This window comes from Thermobia domestica, chromosome 6 (genome assembly GCF_964235325.1).
Source record: "Thermobia domestica chromosome 6, izTheDome1.hap1.1, whole genome shotgun sequence".
Lineage (NCBI taxonomy): Eukaryota > Metazoa > Arthropoda > Insecta > Zygentoma > Lepismatidae > Thermobia > Thermobia domestica.
In genome coordinates this window covers 270,580,302-270,599,723 of record NC_137459.1, presented here as the reverse complement: position 1 = coordinate 270,599,723, position 19,422 = coordinate 270,580,302, and positions in this window count along the sequence as shown.

The window sequence follows — 19,422 nt, the reverse complement described above, 5'->3', positions numbered from 1 at the left end:
TACGCCACTCAGTACAAACATAAGATTTAGGTTTTTGTGTGGAGTGTATGTTACAATAGACATCTTCACACATTTTTTATATTAATTGCAAATATAAGAAAAGTTATGTAATGACATGAACATTTCTGATCTCAGTTTGAAAATAACCTAGGAAATCTTAAATGTGCAAATAATATGTGAAAACATGACAAAATACATTACTTTCTATTCTTGAAAATGAGCTAGGAAAACTTCATATCAAAATAATATGTGGAGATACATGTCAACATACATTACACTGTAGAAAACTCTGACTTTGTGTTGAAGACAGGCGTACGTCTTTGGGACTCGAGTCTTGCCCTTACGTACCCATCTCGTGCACTTTCACCACAAACACAAGACGATGCTTCTGTCCCCAAGTTTGCACATCGTTCTACAGTTTGGCTATGGCATGGAATATTTTAAATTTCAATATCACCTTGAAATTTAAATAGTTTGTGGTATCACCTTGAATGACTCTATGAATGTTCGCAGCAGTGAGATCCATAATAAGTGTGTGTGTGGGGGGGTGCAAGTTATAGCCAAATCTGTCCAGTTTATGAGTTCTGTGTCTTCAGCTTCAAAATTAAGTAATGGGATGTCGTAATTTCTGATTCCAGGCATTTGCGAGGTTTTTGCCTTAAGGACTCGTCTTAAGTCCAGTTCTCTGACATGTTTCTTCTCATCTATCATCATAGAGAGGAGAATGTTTTCAGGATGTGCAAAGTATCAATTTCTTTGAAGTACAGGATCAATGACAGCCTTGTACTTTTCAGGAAGGAAGCGCGATAACTGAATTATTTTGAAGAAATGTCTTGATCCATCTATGCAAAAACGTTTCTGTTTTATGCTGAACCAAACTGGCGCATACACTTTTACAACATACTGAGAGAGCATTTTTAATTCTTCTGAACGGTTTGGTGTAGCTACATACAATCGAATAATTCTGTTTGCTGTAGGAACCCACCTTACGTGCGAAATGTTTCCTGGATAGCGTTTTGCCAAAGAATTAGGAAAATGTCCATTTGAAACAGCCCTGCAAATGTCATACAAATACTTCTGATCCGCACTGAGATCATTATAATTCTCGAAAGCTGAAAGATGGCTCTCAATTACATCTCATTTCACAACTGGTTGGTTTTCACAATTTAATAATGATCTTCCAATCTGTCCAGAAAATGCATGAGGACCTGTTATCTTACCATCAATTGATTCTAGCAAATGTCTTAAAGGGAGCTCATTTACGTGCAGCAGACAAACCAACCATTGCAAAAGTCTCTGAACAGAGTCTTCTAAACGTCATATTATTCCACCCTTTCTGCCAGTATTTGTAGCAGTCCTTGTATTTGTAGTACGGAAATTTGAAATATTTTCACTCTACGTATTGTAAAATGCTTTGGCAGAATAAAAATAATGCTTTCCATTTCAATTCTTTAGTTCAAGTTATTTGGCAGGATATCAACCATTCCTCTCGTCTCCTTGCTCGCCAACCTAAAAGTTGGAAAATTTTGCGGAAGGAAAGGGTTAAGCATGCTGGTGGCACCCAAAGATAATAGATTTCAACGAAAATAAATATTGATTTTTAAAATACTTACTAAGGAGCAACAATCCCGCACTATTAGAATAACGATGTGCAAACTTCAATTTTTCACTCCACCCTAATGTACAGTAGTAACCTTTAAAACATTTTGATCATAATCCTGGTCATTGTGTTAGTAGACAGAGGATACCGCGATGCAGTTCCTTTACTGCAATATTTAGGAATTGATCATAGAATGCCCGCACTCCTACTACCATGTGAAAGACAACTATCAACAGAAGATGCGAATACTTCTCGACTAGTTACTAAAAGTCGATGGATAGTCGAGGCAACAAACGGGCATCTAAGATTTGTTTTTAAGTTTCTAGCACAAACGTTGAATCTGGAACATGCAAAGAAACTGAATAGTTTCTACCGCATAGCTGGAGCTATTTTGAACAGATATCATCCCGTTATTTGCATGCAAGATGCAACCATTGAATTAGCTAGAGAAATGAGAAATAGGACAATCATGCCGAACCTTTTTAAAGCAAGAGTGGAGGTAGATAATCTTATTAGAAGGAACGGTCAATGGGTACCGCTGAATGATCAAGGCCTAATTGATTTCTCTGTACTTAACTTAAACTACTTACGAGATTTGACTGTAGGCACATATCAAGTAGATCTCTCATCCTCTTACATCCAAGATAAACTAATACGAGATAAGGATGAGCAATTCCAGCTTGACGAAAACGTAACTGAACCGGGATTCCTACGCATACGTCTCTACTCAAGGTTCCGTAATGCAACTAAGCATCAAGTTTTCATAGCATATGTAGCCAATGATGAAGATGACCAGGATTATGATCAAAATGTTATTCTAGGTTACTACTGTACATGTCAAAGCGGTGCTCGTACATTAGGTACATGTGCGCACGTTGCAAGTGTCTTGTGGTATTTAGGCCACGCACACATTTACATAATATTAGATATCCCGATGACTCATTGCTAAGTACCACATTAGATGCTGCAAACCGAAATGATGAAAATAATGAACAGATAATTGATGAATTATTTTAACACCGTTCAGCATTAACATATCTGTGGTGCGTTTTGGTAAAGGGCAAGGGTGCAGAATAATTCTACATGGTGGCTGAAGTATCTAGGAATGTTGCGTACTTAAACAGCGATCTAAAAACACTCTAGTCTACTACGGTTTGTGGCTTCGACGTTTTTATCCATCATATTGGATCTGCAATCTTGAATTCAAGAATTTTGACCTCAGATTCGTAACCAAGGACCCAAAATACCCTAGCAAACAGCTATGTGTGGCTACATTCAGGAGTTTCGTGCTTTTGATCCGCCATATTGATCATCCGTCTTGAATTCTAGAACTCTCACCTCAGATTCGTAATCAACGATACGTGAAATCCATTATATCGTCGGTGAGACCAAAACTGTAGGTATTTCAACACATACGCGCAACTATAAACTACAGTAATATGGAACATTCGTAAGGTAATTCGCGGGGGGGATATGTGGGGGGCAAAGGGCGGTGTGAAGTGGGGTAGTTTGATAGTCTAACATGTGGTTGTTTGGGGTCCTTGTTGAGTTGATTAAAACAACAAATTGTTTTACATGCTGAAATCAGTTCAATCCCCCCCCCCCCCCAGCTAATTGGAGGCGTTTTTTTTTGGGGGAAGGAGTGGATTTCGGTCTTTGTGCCCATTGAGACTTTTGATCCACATGTTAAGAACTATCAACCAGCGAAGTTTCAACAACATTAGCCGAAAGCCACTTTCCATAAGAAAAGTGCGGGGTCCTTTGTGTCCTACAACTTTAAGATATTTCATTCTCGAAACTTCGCTGTGTGTGGAGTTTTGAAAGTAAATGTATAATTTCATGATTTGTTCCCTCCAGAATTTTCAAAGTCTGTGTAAATATATCTGAGTGTCACTTTTGCGTCTAAACTGATAACCATCTTCCACATATCTTCGTAAGTCTGTTTATCTTTTTTGGCAATAACGCGAAGCATAGAGGGACATAATATCCATTCTTATAGCCGTGAATAGTATATAGCTGGGCAAAATGTCGTGGAGAATATGCAAATGTCCCGTCAGCAAACAATTCCATGTCTTGGAAATCACACCAGAACTTGAAATGAAAAAAAGAATAAAGGAATAATAATACCGAATAAGAATAAAGAACACATAGAAGCGAAACATTTTCTTCACTAGGCCTATATGTAAACAACTATATAAAAACAACAACAAAATCATCAAACAACAACATCAAAATCAACAACAACTAAAAGGAACACATACCTGATGTTTTTGTTGCATGTAAGAAGGACTATTTGCGCTGCTTCATTGACACACAGAAACCTTTCTCCAGCCATAGTTATATCGTTCGTTCTTTCTTTCAATTGTTGAATAGCTTCGGTGATATCTTTTGGTTTACTGGGCATTTTCTTCCTCCGAGATCGATACATTGCTTCTCTGCATATTTTCATAACCTTATGATCAAGCTTGTTCAAGCTTGTCATTTTTGAAATCTCCTTTCTTATGACTTTATTTGGCCGTTCGTCAAGGCATTCTACAGCACGACGTTTACAGTTTTCCCTCAACAAATGCCTGTTAACATTTTCAATACCCCCTTGATGATTATGCTCCACTCCCTTCTGTAATACCCTGCTTTCAGTACCATCAACTTCAATTGTAGCCGATCATGTTTTCAAGGTACACCTGCAAAATTAATGGTTTGGTGTAAGTAATCAATCATTAGTAGATGGAGCAATAGTGAGCAGGTGCCTCATCAAAAAGTCTATAGATTAACTGCTACTTTTGTATGAAAATGTATTCAAAACCGAAAATGTTCGAAATCTTAGAGTATTAAGTTAGTTTACATCCACTGCTTCATTACTTTACTTTAGGCAGTGGAGAGGCACAGTAAGCTACGTTTAAACTCAAGGATTATAAACGTCAACATAGTCTGTAGAAATTAAATTGTTCACAAAGCAATCTGAGAAGAACAAAAGTTTCTGCTCTTACCAATTTAGTAAGTCTATTTTAACTTACCTCCATATTGATCCTTCTTTTCCTTCACGGAAACGACGATATTTATAACCTCCCATTATTATGCATGGTGCGCCTTTCTTCGTAGTTGATATCTCGAAATCCATGCTGTCGTCTCAGTTTCAACAGATTACAATTATTCTCAGTATCCTCCAGTATATATATTCATATCTGATAGTTAACAAGTTCCAGAGACACAGCAAGTGGTTCCTGATTGGTTACCGCCAGCCAATCCCGTGACAGCTACCCAAAGAGAACTACAAAAACGAACTTTTAATTAACGAGGTACTGCCAAGTGAAAGTCGTTAATTAAAAGTTCATTTTTGTAGTTCTCTTTTGGAAGCTGTCATGGGATTGGCTGCCGCCAGTTGGCGGTAACCAATCATGAACCACTTGCTGTCTCAATATGTATTCTGTTGGATAAGTGAGTTAGTGTGTTTGTAGAAGCCAAGAAAGTAAGGTAGTTGGAGTTACTTAGGTAATTTAATAAATTAGTTTATTTTATTTAATCAAATGAGTCCTGTCTTGTTTTGCAAAAAGCTACAAAATATATTGTATATTAAGATCAAAGAGTGAATTGGCAACGTTGCATACCATTTTGTGCGCAAAAGCATTAAAATGATTATTCGTTTTGCTTCTTATCTGCAGGGAATGATAAGCTGGAAGAAAGTGTGCGCAAAAGCATTGCACCCGGTTGTCACCCATACACACACACACACACACACACACATATGTATATATATATATATATATATATATATATATATATATATATATATATATATATTACATATTTGAGATCGTAACAAGTCTTAAGTGGGAGTAGTAAGAAATTGGGATGCAGTGATGAGCGAATTAAATGAACACATTCAAGTTTACGAATTTATTCCCTTCCTATTTAACAAATAAGTCTATTGGCCTAAGATGAAACTCATATCATAGTCAGAGAGACTTTGAGTACATACCTGTTTTCCTGCCCATGCCGGGCCCACCACTTCTCCTTTTGCAGAAAGTATTTCACTTACGGATCGCCAAAACGTCGGACAGAGGTTCTAACAAGAATAATCCTTTGCTTTGCTGTAGTCTGGATTTTATTCAGAAGTGACTTCCTAAGTTCAATTTAGCAGTTTTCCATCATTGAACCAGGCATTACACTAAAGAATGCGGAATCCAGACAGGGTGGTATGATCAGGACAGAGCAAGGTACTCACTGAAAATACAGTAAAGCATCAATGGATCGTTGTCCCCAAGTATGATACAAACAATACAATCAATTGCTATTAAATGAATAAGCCATTTTAGAATTCTGAAAAAAAAATGCATGAACATGTTCACGGCTGTAGACGAAAATTTTCTATTGTTTAAAAATCAAAGTTATCTTTCAATTGCAAATATGTTGCATTAAACATGTTAGTTGCTATTATGTTAGTGAACGATATATCAAAGCTGGCAGGATAAAACAAGTGATATCCTATTAAAATTGTTCGAAGAAAACTTAATTGTTTCACATACGTTTCTATTGCTTTTATCTGCAACGCTGATTTTGATGCATTTCTAATTTCAGACATTTATCGCATTATCCATCGATATTAATATGCTACTGTAAATCAGACACAAAAACTATTGAGTGGTATAAGAATCTAACACGGTTTTAAACTTAGTAATTCTTCAGTTACTCTCAACAATTTGAAAGAGTACAATTCTTGCGTCTATTAGTGATGCCTTTAAATACATGTTTTAATGGTTATTTTATATAGTATTTTGTTCAGATTCGTGCCAAAGAAATCAAAGCTAAATAGAATAAAGCACGTTGTTTTGCGTACCAAAAAACGACATGTAACACATATGCTAGTTTAAACTATTATCTCACACATGCATATACTGTATGTATATTTTCCTCAAATAAAATTTAGTACTTATTTCATTGCACCTGAATAATCGAGGGACATATCAGTTGTGGATATAGGTAAAACCAATTTCAAGACTTATGATCATTTCTGGGAGCATTCCGCATAATATTACTAAACCTGGATTAAATCTTTACAATGAGATTTCTATTGAATATTATACTTTAAATGGAATAGGAACAACTTATGTTTTGAAATAACTAACATTAACAAACTAATATTTGTAAACTAAATAGAGTATTGTCAGAAACTTTTGCTATAACACCTGAAATCATTGAACATTTGCGACAAAACAACGAAGTAGCTAATGGTCTCGTAGTGTAATTTTAAGGTTGAAATTCATATGTCTAGCAATATACTAACTGTTCTAGTTAAAGTTTTAATTTTTATCATACAGTTCGTAAAATTTGTGTCCTATAATTAATAGACTCAATTCGTTATGATATGTTCTTTCGATTTCAATGATTAAATTTTATAGTTCAGATTTCATGCAAGCTGACTGAAGCTACGCTTTTATGTGAAGTCGAAGTCGGGACCATATTAAACGAAAAGAAAACATGTTATTTACATTGTTACTTTGTTGATTTCGTATTTCAGGAAATGGTGTTGCTCACTGGATATTTGTGTTTAGAAATAAACTAAATTGTTTTGAAAATAAAATGTAATGCTTAATGAATAATTACAAAAACAAGAAAGAAAAAACTTTAAAATGATAAAAAAGAAAGAAAAGAACAGATCAAACTGTTCATAACATATATATCTTTAAAAAGTGTGTCTATTTTATTTTTAGAAAACGTTAGAGCTATGATGAGAGTTTTTTATTATTATTATTATTATTATTATTATTATTATTATTATTATTATTATTATTATTATTTTCATTACACCCACAGAAAGAAATGCTGTTTATCTACACTGAAATTACAGGAAGCTATCATTACCAGTAACTGATACGGCTAGTTTTATTATAAAATTTAACAAACAATTACGAAGTTTAGTTCATATGAATTTAAAGTCATAAGTTGTAATAGTTCCACAATCCAGGCATTTTTGTTGAAACGAGGACCAACAACCTCCTCCCTCTTCGTATATTAGATGAAGGGAAATGTGTCAAGCGGCATGCGTCCCTCCTCAGTAAATCAGCAACAATTTATTACGTTTCTGGAATGGACAGGACAGTCAACAAGTTCTCTACCGTAGCTGTTGGCTCTAAGCCAGCCATGTCAACACTGCTTTAAGCCCGGAGCATGGCCTTCTTGTACCCTGGTCGGCAGTGTTTCCGCCGAAACGTCATAGACACACACACACACACACACACATATATATATACAGAGAGATAGAGAGGTATATATATATATATATATATATATATATATATATATATATATATATATATATATATATATATATATATATTATACTCTTCTTTTGCTTCTGACCAAGCACACAATGAAATTGTCGTTAAAAATTCTGTTTTTTTTAAACAATAAACGTCTTTTAGCTTAATTTTGAGAAAAGTAAGCTCCATACCTCTACATTACTGGCTGGCACTGATAAACTTTTTTCTTTCTTATAAAGCAATATGCATGTATTACTTGAGGTGCTCAATTTTAAAACGTCTCTTGTCCACCTTATAGCCACCCGTCGTTGTCGGGTCTTAATTCAGGATATTAACTAAACGAGAGGTCCTTACTGCATTCCCAGTTATTTACCAGTTGCTGTTATATAAACGTGCATAACTTAGAGGTAATGAGGGTCACATATGTACACGCCGTAATCGGAAACTAAACCTGCGTAGGCTTTAGCATGCATTTTCAATCCCAAATGTAACCCCCCGAGCAGAAAATCGGAAAGAAGGTTTGTATATGAATATATGTGCTGAAGGTTTATTTGTGTCCTTGATTTGGTTGTTCTGGGTCACTAGTTTCAATATGAAGAGCTGATTAAGACAAATAGACATACAGAAACAAAAACAAAATTCCCGAGTCAATTTTGAGAGAATCATCCGGAATAAACTCATCCCAAGAATCAGCTATTATTTGGGATATTTTCAAAACAAATTACTTATTAAACATTGTCAAGTTAGTAACGTAATATTTCTTTGTGAAGTATGGGCCAAATCCCCAAGAAAATCTCAGGGTCAGCTCCTCGACTTGTCGAAAATGCTTTGAAATTTCGATAAGACGCTTATTTTTGACTTTTTAAAAGTAATTCTATTTATTTAGTTGTTACTTTCGAGCGAAAAAAAGGAAGAAAGTATGATGATCGTGAGGAAATCATATTAGGGATTTTAACGTATTTCTACGTTTCATGGCCCATAGATACCGAAAAAAAAATATGCTAATAACCACACTAATCTTTCTAGCTCAAATTTCTTAACCTAAATCAAGTGGTGCCATAGTTAATAATGGAATATTTTCTTGTCAATAAAAACAAATTTATAAGGCATTTTCGGAAAACTTCACCCGAAGAAGTTACTTATACCATACGTTCGGATTGCCATTCAAATATCTGTTTATAAAACAACATTAAAATTTCATGAGTGGTACTTTATAAAACTGTGGAAATTAGTCAAGAGAATCTACCCTATTGTGGATACTTTCATGGATGCGACTTATGCAGCATTATAGGAAAAATGTTTATTTATGGAATATGAACAAAATCATCTGAGTCGTATTTAAAAAAGCTGACTGAAACGAAACTCACCCCAAGAGTAAACTACACTTTTAAATTTTTTCGTAATAACATAGCATCAGTTACTAATGGCATACTTATTTATGAATCATGAACACAATTTTCTGAGATATTTCTTTTTGTTTATTTTCCTCTTTTTTATTTTTTTTATTTTTTTTTTGAGAAAATTTTCGGATAAAATCACCCGTAAGAACAAATTATCCGTCGTAGATGCTTTCAGGATAAAAGAGTTGTGGTATATAATCAGATTATTAATGCATATTAATTTATAAAATATAAACAAAATCGCCTGAGTTGTTTCTCAGAATATCGCCCGAAATAAAGAAACTCTCCCTTGTCCGTTTTCCCAGAGAAATGACTTGCACCACAGGTTTTATTTTATTTTTTTCTTTCTTTTCTGAAAAATATGAAATATAAAAAATACAGCTCATTTTGAAAAAAAATGTAATGGGCATTTCAACTGATTTTTTGCGCTATAAAATACATGTACTTTAGAGAAAGCTGTTAAAAAAAAACGAATTTTGATCTCTTGCTCGTGCGCCTAAAATAAGGCCGGCATGTCTGTATGTCTTATGTTGGTTCATCTACGCTTAGTAGGGATATGGTTTAGCTAAAAATAGGATCCATGTTTCTCAAGTGCCTACCACGTTGCTAATATAACGAAGAATACAAATGTAACAAAAGTTAACATTTCTAAGAGAAACAAACTAATTAACTATTTGTTTATAATGTGTTATTGAAATAACTCGAATATCTAAGGACATGATAATGTGATAACTTGCAACATTATATAATAAAGCATCTAACGTACTCAATGCGTTGAATTTACTAAACCACTTAAATGTGTAACAAGTTGTTTTCCTTAGCAGTATAACACAGTCAATGCCAATGAACATGTGTTAATACTCATCCAAATTTTGCAGTTCTTTTAAACGCTGTAACGTAAGGAACACCTATAAGTACACGAAAGCTGTTGTGACACTAATTTTGTTTAATGCCTTTAGGTAAATCGGCATTGTTTGAAGCGTGAGTTAGTAAACAAATTAATGCATTCTTGTTTTAGCCTCCTAATGACCTTACGAATTGAATCTTAATCATACCTTAAAACAAATGTGAACATCATAAAACACGGTAATTTCATTACATAGTGCTAATTTTTGGTATGCAAATTCGGCGTAAATTCGGTAAATAATGCATTCATGAACTTTCCTCAGGATAAAACATTTTCTCAAGTAAAAATAGTTTAAATCCTTTATTGAATTCAATACCAGGGCACACAAACTTAAGATGATGATCATGCCCATGTACTTTCTGGGAATTTTCCAAAACTATTATCGAACTACTTTAAAATTATTTCACCGTTGTTTTCTAGCCAGTGTAACATGCTCGTATTTTTTTACTAGTCCATGAAATGTACGTAACTGATGTAATTGATAGAGTTAGATAAGAAGTGGTCCATATGAAAATTTTGAAACTTGTTGTAGTGTTTCGAACACATGAATTAATATTTAAATTAATAAATAAACATATATAATAGCACAGTAATGCTAACAAAACAATTAAAATTTGCTAATTATTGGATGAAATGAAATGAACTTCCCAGTATTACGTCTCAAGTTTATGCCCTGTAGGCTAAGAGACGGATGATAAATGAAAGTGCATTATTATAAAATACACTCCTTGACACTAAAATTGCAACGCCCAGAAGAAGATAAGGTATAAATGCGAAATTTGGCAAACAGGAAGTAACTAACAAGAGAACAAATAATTACACTTACAGGTCAATGCTGTAAAATGTGCCACCCATAACAAGGTGCCATCCATAACAGGACCTCCAAGAGCTAGTAGCGTGTAGAGCATCCATGGACGGCCAGAATTGCTGCAACAGGAGCAGACATGGAGATATTGAGACCATCAATGTCTACTTGACGTATGGTGTCACAAGCGTCTTCCACTCGACGACAAAACTCCTCAACATTATCTAGAAGAAACCTGTGATGAGCCAACCGTTGACCCACCATGGACCAGACATGCTTAATCGGCGAGAGATTTAGCAAACGTGCGATCCATATAAGCAGTGGCACGCGGTTAGCTTCTACGAATGCGAGGACATTCCTTCCAACATTGGGTCGCGCGTTATCCTGTTGGAATTTGACGTTATGTGGTCCAGGGATTAATGGGACAGCAAAAGGCGTGAGCAACTCTATGATATACCGTTGGCTGTTCAATGTCTCTGGAGTGCGCACGAGACGCGAACGAACACCTAAGGCGAAGGTATCCCATACCACGATGACCAGTGAAGGGCCTGTGTGACGATGCATGATGCAGGAGTCCTGAACAATATTGTCACGGTGCTGCCAGGTAGTGTTGCCAACGGCTCGGCTCATGACTCACTCACCACCGAGCCGAGCCGAGAAGTGAACCGAACTAACAGCTCACAAAACCGAGCCGAGTAGAGAGGTGAACCGAACCAACAGCTCACCAAACCGAGCCGGTGGCTCATCGCAACCGAGCCTGCTCGAGCCGATGGCTCAGTTGAACCGAGCCGAGCCGAGTCGGTTGATATCACTACGAGACGCCATTGAATCTAAGGCGCACCTGAATTTTGGACATCGGAAAGCTGACAAAAAGGTGCGCCTTATATTCGAAGAAACACGGTAAGTCATTTGTATCACAACAACTTTTGACTCTTTGATAGTTTGAAGATGAATGCAACTGTCCATTTGACACTTCTACTGTTGATAAGAAAAAAATATTAACTTTGTAAAATCACTATAAGGAATTTATCGTAATTGCAATGTGATAATTATTATAGTTTAGACCTACGGGAATAACCCAATAAAAAAAATGTGGGAAACACATGAAATACACTAAAATGTATATGGGAATCCCATTAATTATTTCTTTAAAACAAACTAAAAAATACGCGTTTCCTATTTGCTGCGGAGCTGCGAGAGGGTATCCTCTCTCGGATATCGTCTTTTGCCGATCTCTGCCTTACACTGTAGAGCATACTCCACAACAAAATTGAATAATAATGGTGACACCGCATCTCCTTGTTTCATACTATTCTCGACGTGAAAGCTCATGGACAAATATTTTCCTACACAAACTTTGTTTTGGGATTCATTTAAACACATCTTAATTATCTAAAACGTGTTAAAAAAAACATGTCTGATTTCCTTGTTGCAGGTCGTATAGTGCTTGGAAGGAAACTAATTGATTATTTTAAAAAATAATATAAAATGAGACTTTATTTGATATGCGTACATAATGAATAACCGTCACTAAAGAGTTAAAAGGAAATGTATAGCATTTTAAACAAATGAGTATATAATAGAGATAATAAATAAAATTTTAAACAACTCGGGGTACATATTCTCGTTTTGAAGTTAAGTTTGTCATATGCGTGTTTCAGTACAATTACTAACAGAGTTCATGGATGCGTACTTACATCTGATAGTAGTTCATGGTTATACACGGTTAATTGTTGGCAGAGTCCGTGTACCACTAACACTAAAATTGAAGAACACCACTGTAGGTTGGATAAATCCGTAGAAGAGGATGTGTGAATGCGTTGTGATGATTTGGCGTGATTTTTTAGGGTTTATATACTTATTTTTTATACTTTTATTTTATATTTCTTTTGTTTGTTAACGGAACCGAGAAATAGGATTGTTTATGAAAAATTGCTTATTTTTGCTTTTGAGAAAGTTTTCCGTGTTTAATAACGCCTGTTTCTACTTTTACTGTATTTACAAATATGTTTTCCACAATTTGTTTTAAAATATTTTGCTCTTACATGTTATTGCTTATTTTGTCCGGAGAGTTAAGTGAGTACATGAGTTTTATATTTTAAAAATAAGGAATGCTTTAAATCTAACTAGTTTTACGGTATACCAAATTCAGTCAGAATATTGTACATTTTCCCCCTTCTAACCGAGTCTTAAGTCTTTCTGAAATCCATAAATAGTTGATGTACCGCTTTTCGGGTATTTGTCAAATAGTAAATATCTGGTCGATGGTTCTGATCGGCTACGCCTAAAACCGCACTAATAATCTGCAAGAATTTCATCTCCGTATGAGATAAATCTTGCTAACAATGTTTGATAGGATTTTATAGGATGTTGACAAAAGGGAGATCCCAAGTCCTAGCCCTTTTCGGATCCTGGCTTTTTGGGCTATTTTTTAGACTTTCAGTCAAGCAGCTACTGCATCGTCTCTATTTACTCTAGGATCATGGTTCATACCTCATTCTTTTCAGAATAGAGCTGGCTTTCAAATGGTACCACTTACGTACTCATACCGTATACCAGAAGCGGAGAAAAATGTGAAAGTGAAAATTTCGGAGGGATTTTTTTTCTCGAACTTTGGCCCCCCTGCCCCCCTGTGTGATCGTAGCCATTTAAAAAAAAATCTGGGAAATAGTACTTGGTATACTGAATGTGTGTGTCAAATTTCAAGTTTCTATCTTGAATAGTAAGGGCGGGAGAATTTTTATCAAAAATTCCCACAGTGCCCCAAAGTACCATAAAACACTATGATCTCAGGGAAAAAAATTCCTGAGACATCCATAATTACCCTAGGACTATAATCTGCCAATCATTCTGTTCAGAATAGAACTGTCTTTCAGGCGGTACCATTCATATGTCTCCATCATGTATCTAAGGCGGAAAATTCCTGAAAAAGGGGATTTTGGGGGGCAAAATTTCATTTTTTTCAAATTTTGCCCCTTTGGACCCCCTGTTTTTACGCAGAAATCGGAACAAAAAACTTCTGGTAAATACTACTCGGTGGACTGAATGTTTGTGCAAAATTTCAATCTTCTACGTGAAAAAATAGGGCCGCCAGAAAAAATTCCCTACCATGCCCCACTTTTACCCTATACAGAAGTATATTTGGATAAAAAATCACTGAGACGGACCTAATTACCCTAGAATAATAATTCGACCGTCGTTCTCTTCAGAATGGAACGGCCTTTCAGACGGTATGACTTACGTGGTCCTATCATGTTTCTTTGGCGGGAAAATAACGAAATACGGAATTTTTGGGGTAAAAATCCCTATTTTTACCCTTTGCCCCTCTGGTTCCCCCTGTTTTAGCATTGACATCGGAACAAAAAATCTGGTAAATACTACTCGGAGGACTGAATGTTTGTGCAAAATTTCAATCTTCTACATAGAAAAGTAAGCCCGCCAAAAAATATTGAACATAGGCTTAGAAAATGATAAAATAAATTTTTGACTTATGACGTCATCACCTCCTATGTCTGGACGCAGGACGGTCTGAAACCATACGTAATGTCTTCTACAACGCCTCTGGACTTGGAAAACGAAAAAAAAACCGGACGAAAAAGCTCAAATAGAAGAGAAATAACGCAATGTACCATGAAAAGTGCATATGGTACAAATTGTACCATAGGATCCCCAAAGGGCTAGTAACAAAAGATCCAAGCACTAAAGTGGTACAGAATACAATGTATTTTTTAAAGAAAATTAATTTGCTAAATGGTGCAAAATCATAAACAATATATATATATATATATATATATATATATATATATATATATATATATATATATATATATATATATATATATATAATACTGCTTTTTGTTTTAGAAAAAAAAAACTACTGAAATACAAATATTATATGAGTATCGTGTTAGAAACTGTATAACTTTAATTATTATAAAACCCAGCCGTTTCAACTTTAGAATCATATTTTATTTTCGACACATTAATGCCTCAAAATGACTTTTATCAGCACACATTCTTTCTAAATGTATGGACGATAATTGTTTGATTAACGTAACATTAAATCTGATTTATATTTTACAGAATTTTATGGCCTTTAAACCCAAAATAAAGTTTTTAATGATAAGGGCAAATAAAAGTACTTCGCCGACTTTCCTAGTAAAACCAATGGATACTGTGGTCCGTGGTGTCCACAACGAGCTCATTTGCTGCGGAATATAGTGATGAGCAAACGCGAGACCAAAACCAAGACCATGGCGGTCTTGGTCTTGCATTGTCAACTTTGTTCTTGGTCTTTGTCTCAGTCTCGCATACTGTCTTGGTCTTGCTTACAAGACTCTTGCTAGTCTTGTTTTAACATATCTCTATGGGACAAGGATAGGACTTGTTCATGTATTTTTGTATTCAAAATTATATTCTTTATACTTGCTATAAAGAAAGTATAATAACAATAAGACAACACAATAAAATAAATTTTCTTTATACAGATGAATATTTTTCACTGTTTCATTCTTCAAAGGATATGTTTCTGTTTCTTCCTTTCAGCCATCTTCTTTTCCTCTCTCTCTGTCTTTCTCAAACACTGTGAACATTTGTACTTTATGTTGATCATTATTGCATTATTACTTTCCGTACAGGTCGTGACTACAATTTATGGAAACTTGTCTTCATAAGCACCTAAACATTATTTTATTTTAGGACATGTATGCTTCGTGTCCCGCAGCCAGCTATAAAAGTTTAAGGGGGACACACAGAAGTTGGGGGACAAGTTGTATCCTTCTCTAGAGTGACGATAATAATACATTATAGACTAGAGAGTCAAGCAAAATTTGGGGGTCAAAGTTCCAACGATGTTATAACCTTCTAGGGTGGGTCATAAGATGTAATGACACACTATATGGATGATATAATAGCCTACACTGACGGCCAACAAAGAATGGTGAGAGTTTTATGTGTAATTTTCCAGCGTTTACAGCGCATGGGAATTCGATTATCCTTAGACAAGTGTGCTTTGTTGCAATGAGTTAGGTTATAAAATCGACCAGCATGGTTATGCTATCTACGACAGGATTAAGAAATCAGTGGAAGAATGTGCACCCCCAAATACCATTAAGAATTTATGCTTATGGCTAGGATTGACTAGTTACTACCGAAAATATGTAAAAGGTTATGCGAAAATAGTGCTATATTTTCAGCCATTACTTAAGAGATGGGCGAAGTTCTACTGGAACGACGAGAGACAGCAGTCTTTTGAGACCCTGAAAAAGGAAATATCAAATAACTGACATTAGCACCATACGACCCTGAAAAACCATTATTACTAGTGACTGACGGTTCAATGTCAGCAATAGGATGAATCCTCTAGATTGCAGAAGATGAAACATTGAAGGAGCTCAGTGTATTATCATATCTTTCAAGAACACTGAGAAAAGCGGGGCGTAATCTCACCATCTTGGAAATTGAAGCGCTTAGTCTCATCTCTTGTCTCAAAGCTTTTCGTTATCATTTTTTGGGTAGACATTTTTATGTGAAACTGGATAGCAGGGTGCTATTTTTCATTAAACAAGCGAAAAATCTAACTGCAAAACTAGCCAGATGAAACATGTATATTTCAGAATATGAGTTTGCTCCTGTTCTTGTAAAAAGTTGTCAGAACGAAAGCGATTAGTTATCCCGGGAAACAAGAACGAAACCACACAAGGGAGATTTTAATGTAGGGAAAGATGACGATTACGACATGTGTTCAATTTCATTGGAACCGGAATGGATTTGGCAACACTACAAAAGTAGGACCCGTGGTGTGGACCCATATATAAAACGCTTCAGGACCACCAAGACAATCCGGAAGAAGTTGAAACTACGAGAGAGTGTTTGGCATATAAACTTGAAAATGTGATTCTGTACAGGCAAGCGCAGTATGCAAATATCACAAAATTGCTAACATGCATACCAGCAAAACTATATCGGAAAGTTTTTCAATACTACTATGTAAACCCTGAAACTGGCGCTCACTTCTCATTAACTAAGATTTATCCACGGGTTCTTGCGAAAATATGTTTTCCTAAGATGCAGAAAATATTGGCTAAGATGGGCGGAAACTGTGAGAAATGTGCATTAGGCTTTACTGACATTCCTACGAACAATTTATTAACTTATGTAAGTAACAAACTAGAGTTACTTACCATTGAGGAAATCACTCAATCTGAAGTAGAAATGGCAATCAAAAAAATAAAGCCCAGAACTGCTGTTGGCCCTGATGGAATACCTCCATATATCGTAAAGGGTTGTATAGATGCGTTTACATATCCGCTAAGCATTGCATTCAATCTCGCTTTAAAAACATGCGTTTTTCCGGATAAATGGAAATCATCTATAGTTTGCCCAATACCAAAAACCAATGATAAACATGAAATAAATAACTACCGGCCTATATCAATTTTACCTACTTTTGCAAAAATATTTGAACAAATCCTATACCGACGGATAATTGACCACATCCAACCCGTAATCTCACCATATCAACATGACTTTATCCCACACAAATCAACAACAACAAACCTTGCACTTATCACAGACTTTATAGCAAATTCGTTAGATGTAGGATGTCAGGTTGATGTAATATATATAGATTTTGAAAAGGCATTTGACAGAGTCAATCACAAGGTACTATTACATAAGCTAGGCGAATATAATTTCTCTTCTCCCTTGATCAAGTTATTTTCATCATATTTAAATCATCGAAAACAAACTGTTACCTACAAGAAATATAAATCATCTGATTATATTGCATATTCTGGAATTCCCCAGGGCTCTAATCTAGGTCCGTTATTGTTCCTTTTATTCATTAACGATCTCCCTGATCATATATTATTAAGTAACAAATTGCTTTTTGCTGATGACCTCAAAATATATGGTAGGATAAAGACCATCCATGACTGTCTCGATTTACAACGTGACATGGAAAATATTGCTAATTGGTGTTCTCTTAACAAACTTAATGTAAACATAAACAAATGTAACATTTTATCGTTTACCAGAAACAAAAGTCAAATAGAGTTTGATTACTCAATGAATCAGATCTTACTAAATAGATTAAATTCAGTCAGAGATCTTGGAGTTATATTTGATACGAAACTGACATTTAATAACCATATAGAGAACATAGTTAACGAATCTTTCAAGATGTTAGGGTTCATAATTAGAATTGGAAAGGAATTAAACAATAGTACTACACTAACAAACATGCATTATGCCTATGTGCGATCAAAACTGGAATATGCTGCTGTGATTTGGAACCCATCACAACAACAATACAGACACCAACTGGAAAAGGTCCAATCTAAATTTATCAAATACTTGACGTACAAGGCAACTGGAATCTATCCATATTTTGAAAATTATCTAACATTAATAGACAACTTCTGTATCCCTACACCTGAACAAAGGCGAAATGTGACAGATTTGATTTTTCTCCATAAAATAGTGCAAAACGAATTTAACTGTACAGATCTCATATCAACATTAAATTTTCATGTCTCAACACTTAAAACTCGTGCTAATAACTCTGGTCTGTTTTATTGCAAAAAAGCAAGGACCAACGTATTATTGAAATCACCAATTTGGAGAATGTGTTCTACTTATAACAACATATGTATCAAACACACAGAAATTGACATCTGCAATATGAACTCTATGTTTAAGAAAACTATTGTAAATGTATTATGTAATACACCAACACTATAATTGGGCTTATGCCTGTTGTGTTGATGGCAAATAAATAAATAAATAAGAAGGCACACATAAAACCTAAATTAATTCCCGGTGTTAGGGTATCTACAAATCTTTTTGTCATATAAATTCGGACAAGTTTTGACCATTAAAGACTAACCATAAATTCCGCCATGTGTTAGTTGTAGTAGACGTTGCAACGAGGTTCTTTATTATTATACCTATTAAAGATACCACGGGTAATGAAATTGCTGAAGCTCTTTACCAGTTCGCCTGGTCACAAAAGTAAGATTTTAGAAGAATTATCAGATCATTTAGGGTTCAAATTGGTATTTGGCCCTACAGCATACCACGGAAGCCAAAGTTTAGCAGAAAAGTTTGCAAAAACTAGTCAGGATATAATGCGATGTTATTTGGAGGTTGAAGGTTCTAATTGGACTAAAATCATTCCAACCATCTCCATGGCCATAAACTGTTCGAAACATTCAGGAACAAAGTATTCAGCTTTCGAACTTATTCATGGATATGAACCTAAACAAGCGCAGCATATCGAATTTCACACTTAAATCGAATTTCTTCAAAACGAAACCCGTATTGAGCATATGAAAATAATCAGAGATTTAGTGAAGGGACGATTATTAAAAGATTTCGAAAAACGTAAAGTTTAACATGGGAAAGATCAACACGACCATATACAAGTTGGGAATATAGTAGGAATACTCGAC